Raw genomic sequence first — 8,642 nt, forward strand, 5'->3', positions numbered from 1 at the left:
TTATCTCCAATTAAGCACCACAAAAGTGCTAAAAGTGGAGCTGTGACTCAAGTGGTAGATTGCTATCCTTGAGCAAAAAGCTCAAGGACAGTGTCCAGGCCTGAGTTCAAGCCCTAGGACCAGCGCGCGCACACACTCACACACACACACACACACACACACGAACATACACACATACACACATGCACACACACAAGAAGCAGCAAGAGATGCTTTTAACAGGGAGGAAAAGGAATGTAAATCAATTGTAGATCACTTGCCTATCATACACAAGGTCCTGGGTTCCAAGATTAGTGTGCATGTACACACACACACACACTAACACACACACACCTTTGGGAAAATTGTCTGTCTTTGATGGGAAATAAAAGTACTCCTATGAGAAATATTGTATTTGACATTGAAGCTAGGGTTGTTATTCACCCTAACCATGTATGATGATATATTTGCCATACAATTATTACAAAATACATTCAGGTAGCATAGTGAGCAGGTAGATTTCAGGAAGTCTTTTATTTTTCAGGTAAGGGGTAGGTTTATTCATCGTTCTGGCTGGCACCAGGCCATGTTGGCCCTCTATGCAGCTGGGAAAGAGAGCTGGGAAAGAGAGAGCTGGGAAAAAGAGTTGGGAAAGAGAGAAAGAGCTGGGAAAGAGAGAGTCTGGGCCTGGGCTAAGCCTTATCTAGGGTATGGGTGGAGAAAGTTGTGGCCACATCAAATTCAGATGTGACCTCAGCGGATGCAGATGTGACCTCTTCCATGTGTGCCAGTTGCATAGGTAATGCAGGTACTGGGTGGAGACTTTGCTGTGAGGAGGGTGGAGTCTGCTCACCACCCAGGAGAGGACCTTACCTTCCAGTCTTTTAATAATCATGAAATAGAGCGCAGATTCTCTCTGGCTACTTCCTCCTGACAGGGGGCGTTGACATTAGGGGTAAAAGGCTGGAATTTGATTCCCTCCCAGAGAAGGCAGCGAGCAGCAGCTGTCCCTTGGTGGTGTGAGTTCTTAGATGAAGTCTGGAGAAGTCTCATGAGGCATTGAGGGGCTGGAAAAAAATACTAGAGAGCAAATAAATGGCAAGAGGAAGGACTTGGGGCTGAAAAATGTTGGTAGAAATGTCCCTAGCTACTTCTGACATCTGGTGACTAGGTAGAGGAGAAGTCAGGTAACAAAGGCAAGAATATAAATTCCTGTTCAGTTAATAGGTAGACAGATATGGACACTAGATGGGCAGGCTTCTTACTTCTATTGACCTCCTGGCTCTGGTTAATTTTGAAAGGGCAGGCACAAAGTTGCTGATATGACATCATCTCTTCTTACTCCTCTCCATAGTCCCTTGTTTCCCAGACTGGCTGAGTCTAGGTACCCATTGCTGGGATGGCTTTTCCCAGTTAGTATTCATGGAGGTTTGAACTCAAGGCCTGGGCACTGACCCTGAGCACTTCTGCTCAAGGCTAGTGCTCTACCATGTTGAGTTACAGTACCACTTCAAGTGTTTGGCTGGTTAGAGATAAGAATCTTGAGCCATGCTTCCAGCCTGGCTCTTTGCAGGTTAGTTGGGAGATGGACTCTTAGGGATTTTTCGGCCCGGGCTGGCTTTGAACTGCAAACTTTGCAAAAATCCCTTTATTATTTCCAATTGAAGCAACAAGGGTAGCAAATAGAGTAAGTAGAGTTACCTGGTCCTTATCAAAAATTGCCAACAAATATTCTGAAATGACAAAAACTCATTAGATGCCCAGTATTTTAGAGTCACGTAGTCAGTACCAGAATACACAACACAAAGCAAAAAAAGGAAAAACTCAAAACCTAAATTTTTTTTTTGTGAACATACTGTACAGAGAGAGGGGTTACTATTACATGGGCAAGATAATGAGTACATTTCCTATCAAGCATTGTAGCTTCCTCCTTTGTTTACCCTTCCCATCCCCTCCCAGCCTCCCCCCGGCCCCCCACCCAATCCTCTCCCCCCCACCAAAGTTGTAAAGTTCGTTTTCGACACGACAACTTGTACTTCTCATTGCTGCAACGGGTCCACCTGTATCCTTATTTAAACGACTTGTTTTTCCCCTTCCCCTCCACAAATTATACTGACGTCAAATACAGTGAAAGCAGGGGTTATTTCTTTGTTGCTTTGTAAAACCTAAAATTTTTGACAACAATGTTTAGACATCTTTGCTAACAAAGCACATCAGATGGTTGAGCCTCAGTTACTAGGGCCTGTGAAAAGAGCAACTTGTTAGGAAGGCACCTTAGAATAAATGGATGGAGTAGTAAGCTTGGTGGAAGGTTAAGGGTCAGATGGGGTCAAACCCTTAACCCACCATGTGGCCAAGATGGTGAACTCAAGGTGGTGAATTCCTGAAAAAATGCAAAGAAACCCTAAACAAATAGATCAAGCCTACATTGGCTAGCCTTTGAGAGGGAACCTAGAGGGGGGGGGGGGTCCCTGGGACCCAGCCTGCATCATACTTCAGAGCACAAGCCAAAATGTTGTAGAAAAGCAAAAGGGAGAGATAGGGAAAGTTGGACATGAATGGCAGAGAGAGAGCAAAGAGAGCCTGAAAGTAAACAGACTTCTGACCATTTACCATTGCAGTGGCAAAAACTGCCTACATCTGAGAATGGCATAAAAATGAGGTGCTCTAGCTTTCCAGGGAGCACAGGAAGCATTTCAAAGGGGTTTCACTGCTCTGGCATGATTCACATCACCCCCATTAAATGTGTAGGAGAGTCAGTCTGTTGAGTGAAGGAGAGCTGACCAGGCAGAAGCGGTGTCCCGACTTCCCCCAGAGCCCTCTAGAGAGAAGTGGCCAAGGCTCCAAAACCAAGTGTCTTCAGCTTCAGAGGTGACCGGCCTTTCAGCTAAAGGCCATAGGAACTCTCTGGCGTGGCGCCACATCTGGACAGAGACTGAGCAACAGAGAGCTGTAGAGAGTTTCACTCACCAGAGTAGAGAAGTGGTGTGGATGTGGATGTGAAGGCCAGCAATGGTATCGAAGTGCTGTGTCCGCAGCAGACAGACCAGTTTGCAAAAGGCCGTCAGAACTGTGGGTATTCCTCAGAGCAAAAAAGGGGGGAAAAAACAGAAAGGAATCCCACCTATCCTGACTTTAAGCCCTTCCCGGGTTCAAACGGCACCATTTATGTTAGGTTTTTAAAAAGAGGTAGATCGAGTAAGAACAGCACCACGCACGTGGTATTCAGGTAAGGGGTAGGTTTATTCATTGTTCCGGCTGGCACCAGGCCATGTTGGCCCTCCACGTGGCTGGGAAAGGCCTAGGAAAGAGAGCTGGGAAAGAGAGCGAGCTGGGAAAAAGCTGGGAAAGAGAAGAGAGCTGGGAAAGATAAGAGAGAGCTGGGAAAAAGCTGGGAAAGAGAAGAGAGCTAGGACAGAGAAGAGAGAGCTGGGGAAAAGAGTTGGGAAAGAGAGAGAGAGAGCTGGGAAAGAGCTGGGAGAGTCAGAAAGTCTTTGTCAGCCTGTCTTTCCTCTACAACCCACAAGGGGGCAGCCAAACCTGAAAAGGCCTCCATGTGTCCCAGGCAGAGAACTTTGTGGAGCCCAGAAGGCACAGAGCCCAGAAAAAGAGGAACTGGAAGCTTTGGGTTTGGAACTTGGAAAATCAAAATTTGTTCATAGACAAGAAGCTGAGACTACGGGGGAAATGAATCCTCAAGGATCTCAGCAGGACCTGTAAGACCCCCAACTCAAATTAGCTAGGCATAAATGACATATATTCATAGATATGTGCATACATAAATATATATCCACATATAATTATTTATATGGATAAAGAACATTAAAGGACTACTTAGACGGAGAAGGTGGGCCAGGCACTTGTGGGTCTGTAATCCTAGCTACTTAGGAGGCTAAGAACTGAGGATCACCTAATTAATCACAGAAAAAGCCATAAGTGGCACTGTGGTAGAGTGCTAGCCTTGCTAGAGTGCTAGCAAATGGAGCTCAGGGATAGTGCCCAGGCCCAGGACTGGAAAAGAGTAGAGAGAAAGAGAAAAGGAAAGATAGAGGGTGAATAATTTGGAATACATTGCAAATACATATGAAAACAGTATAAACAACTTCAGTGAGCTGGGCGCTGGTAGCGTATGCCTGTAATCCTACTTAGGATTCAACCATGGTTGAAACCCAGCCCAGATAGGAAAGTCTGTGAGACTCTTATCTCCACTTAATTACCTTCAAAAGTCAGAAGTGGAGCTGTTGTTCAAGTGGCAGAACACTAGCCTTGAGCAATAAAGCTCAGAGATAGTACTCAGGTCCTGAGTTCAACCCCAGGACCAACACACACACACACACACACACACACACACACACACACACACACACACACACACACACACACACACACACACACACACACACACACACACGTGCCCCACACAAACCTCAATGATCGCTGTTGCTCAATAGGGAGATGGGGGAATAGGGAAGAGAAGTGCTCTGGTGGGGGACACAAGGATGAAAGGATGAATATGGCTAAAATAGACTTTACAACTATGAAAATAGAACAATGAAACATTTTTAAATTGGTTTGGAAAGGCCAGAAGGGAGAAGGATATTTTTTTAATTAGCTTAACTGTGATGACCCCCACACACACCCAAAAAAGAATATAAAATGTCAAAATAGAAACAGAACAAAACTATTGATTTTTAAGAATAGGGCCAAACTTGAAAGGCAGGACTAACCTGGAACAACTAGTTCTGAGGAAAGGACAAGGTATATTTACCCCCTGGCTGCCCCTTTTATTGTAACTGGCCCATTTGCCCCTGGCTGCCCCTTCTACCGTAATTACTAGTTTTGAAAAAGCAAAACACCTGGCCCTGAAACCAGGAACTGCCTGGTGCTTTAGGTCAAGAAATTGTTACAGGGGTATTTATGGTTTTAATTGTTTCAGGAATCTTTGTGATTTACGCGTTTGCAAAATAACTGCTAAGTTCTGCTTCTGTACAACAATTTGCTTGCATCTGCTCTAAAGGACTGCATTTTTTGCCTTTATAAACCCTGAGCTGTTTGAGTTTGATGCTGGTCACTCCCAAGTTGAGTTAGCCCCAGCCAGTCAATCCAATAAACTCCACCTTTTAAGATATTGGTGAGCGTCCGTGACTTTGCCCAAGGGGTCAGTCACTCCATTTCATAACCTAGTCCATGTTGTAAAGAGCTTTATTTTGTCTGGCCAGAGTTTGTTCTTCTAAAGTCAAGCAGAATGCTACCTGAGTCTTTGCTTTAACAATATATTCCTGGAAGAGATTGTACAAGCTGACAATTCCCTACCTTAGCAACATTGAGAGATTGGCCACCCCAACTTTCTGGAACAGCTAGCTGAACTAAAACGACAAAACCAGCAGTACATTCCTTGTACATCTTAAATGCTTATAAACCCAGTCCTAACCTCAGCGAGGACCCACACTGCCTATGCATCTGCCCCTTTCTTGTCTTGGGAAGTGAATAAACCTTTGCCCTCCTTGCTTGCCACACTGCCTCTTGGCAAATTCTTCACAGCACACCAGTTGAAGCTTTCCCTGCCCACCCCCCCATAACAGTTGCCCAAACAGGAAGCAACAGAAACAGATCATAAACCACATCCAGCTGGGTCAGGAAAAAAAAAAAGTTTACCAAGCCTTCCTTCATTGACCTTGAAAACAAACAGATTTGGAGAGAAGGGAATTGGAGTCGCAGTTGGAGTTAGGTAGAAAGTTAAGAAACATCCAGCACTGGAAGATTTTGCAGGTAGAACTAGTCTCCAGCCCAAGGTGAAACCTAAAAACCCATTGATAGTATGCCCTAGATTTGTGGCTCCACCCAGGTTCATCTTGGCAAAGCCATTTTGCCTCTGTGAATCTCAGTTGCCTGGCACAATGAGTAGTGACTGAAATTGTCTATCCTGGGAAGGTTTTGACTTGCTTCTCTGTTGCAGGCATGACCATTACTCCCTACTGAGATGGAGGAAAAAAAACAAAGAGGAATTGAGAAGTAAGCTCCTGAAGAGTCACAGCCCAAGTATGTTGGCTCTGTAATCCTAACTACTCATGCTGAGCATAGCAGTTCAAAGCCAGTGCTGGCAGGAAAGTTCTGGAAATGGAGCTGTGGCTCAAAGTGGTAGAGTGGTAGCCTTGAGCACAAAAAGCTCAGGGACAGCGCACAGGTCCTGTATTTAAACCTCAGAACTGGCACAAACACACAAACACAAACACATACGCACACACACACACACACACACACACACACACACACGCACACACGCACACGCACACGGGAGGAGATGAAATGGTTCTGTCTCATTTCCTACGAAAGTGTACTTGTGGCACTGCTACAGTCCCCACCCATACCCCATCCCTCACTATGAGAGGGTGCTGGGTTTTTTGAAATTTCCTACAGACCTGAAATGCCAAGATGGCCACCAAGTAAGAAGAATAATGTACTTGAAGGGCTTCCTTTCTGCTGATAACCCCACCTATCCCAGTCCAAACAGCTTGAGATTACGTTAGAAAAAAGGGCTATATGATAAGGGCTTCAGCCCTAGGTTAGAGTATTAGCCAGCAGGGTTTACAGGGAGTCATGAGATGGTGAAGTTTGCTAGGGGGAATGGAGGCAGAGCATCTTAGTCATTTGTGGGGCTGGAATGTTTATCATGAGCACAACATCTGTATAGCATAGTAGGTGTCTTTGGGTTTTATCCCCAGCATAGCAAAAGACAATGGTGTGTGTGTGTGTGTGTGTGTGTGTGTGTGTGTGTGTGTGTGTGTGTGTGCAGGTTCTGGGTCTTGAACTCAGGGCCTGGGCAGTTAGCCCAAGGCAAGCATTCTACTATGAGTCACAGCTCCACTTATGGATTTTTGGTGCTTAATTGGAAATAAGAGCTGCATGTCTTTCCTGTCCCAGATGGCTTTGAACTGTGAGCCTCCCATCTCAGCCTGCCTGAAAGACAATTTTTTTAAAATATAAAATCATACCTGTCTTTGGACTTGCCTTTCATTTTCACTTAGATGAATTTGCAAATCATATTTCTAGATCAGACTGTAGTAAGAGAAGCTGTAATAAGGAATTGCTTTCCAAAAGATGATATTCAGACATTTCAATGTTCTGTAAATTTGATGTTATGATGATGTCCTAGGGATTTGCTGATCCCAGGACTGGTTAATGCCTAAGAGTTCATCTTTCATATGCTAACTAAGTGATCCCCAGATTACACCTCCCACTGTCTCCTTTAGGTATTACAAGGAGCTAATATTTCTCTGCCATGTACAAGGACCTAATATTTCTCTGCCCTAATCATGCCAGAGCTAGTTACTACATAAGTCTGTATTATCCCTTACATCCAGGACCCTTGAGTTACTTAAACCAGCCAATCCTAAACCTGTTTACACAACCTCACACTCATCCCTTCCCACAGAAATCAAGACAAAGACACCCCTCCCCCATTTCCTTTCCCTACTGACCCATTTTTAAAAATGTTTTTTCTTCTTTTGTCAGTTGTGGGGCTTGAATTCTGGGCCTGGGTGCAGTCCGTGACCAATTCAGCTCAAGGCGAGCACTCTACCACTTGAGTCACAGTGCCACTTCTGGGTTTTCTGGTGATTAGTTGGAGATAAGAGTCTCATAGGCTTTTCTGCCCTGTCTGGCTTTGAACCGTGATCCTCAGATCTCATCCTCCTGAGTAGCTAGGATTACAGGTATGAGCCGCCCTGTTCAAGCCGCACCTGGCTTGAGCAATCCATTTCTTATAGCGTTGTAATAGAATGAAAAGTGTCCCCTCAAAAGAATATGATTACATTCTGATTCCTAAAATTCAGGACTGGGGTTTGAATTCAGGGCCTCACCCTCTCAGCTTTTCCTGCTCATGGCTGGTGCTCTATCATTTGAGTCATGCCTCTGTTGTTCTATTTGCTACTTAATTGGAGATAAGTCTCTCAGGTTTGCCTGCCCAGACTGGCTTCAAACCAAGATCTGAGGACCTTGGTTCTTAGCCTTCTGAGTAGCTAGAATTACAGGTGTGAGCCACCAGAGCCTAGCTATGCTAAATCTTGAGGAGAGGAACTTACTTGGATTATTTAGGTGGACTCTAAATGCAGTCATATCTATCCTTAGGAGAAAAGGTGAAAAATTTACAGAGGGTAAGGCCACAAGAACAAAGAACAGAATAAAAGACAGGCCAAGGAATGGGAGCAGATTCTCTGCTAGAACCTTTGGAAATTGTGACTGTTAGCCCAGAAGCCTCCTCCCTCAGGGCTTCTTTCCCTAGGCAATACTAGGTCCATGCAGTAAAGGCAGCAAATTATTAGCTCCTATCCCCTTTTCCTGAGAGATCACCCCATTGGGATAGCTATGACCATATAAGGCAGGGAGATTTCCCCAAATTCCAGAGGTTATAAAAGGTCAACTGAGACAGCTGGCACTTCTTACTCCTGCTCCATTATGAGAAGGGGTCATGCCAGTCCCTTTACTCTGGCAAAGTCTAATATACTCTAACAGTGACCATGCCAGCACCTTAATATTATCCATAAGTCATTTGGACTAAAAAAAAAGTTAATAGCTCCCTTACTGCTATTTGGAGTTACCTAATTTGTAATTATTTATGGCAGCCCTGGAAAACTAATACAATCATCCTGACTTCAGGTTTTGGG

Source organism: Dipodomys spectabilis, unplaced genomic scaffold (genome assembly GCF_019054845.1).
Source record: "Dipodomys spectabilis isolate Male_0828 unplaced genomic scaffold, ASM1905484v1 ptg000353l, whole genome shotgun sequence".
Taxonomy (NCBI): Eukaryota; Metazoa; Chordata; class Mammalia; order Rodentia; family Heteromyidae; genus Dipodomys; species Dipodomys spectabilis.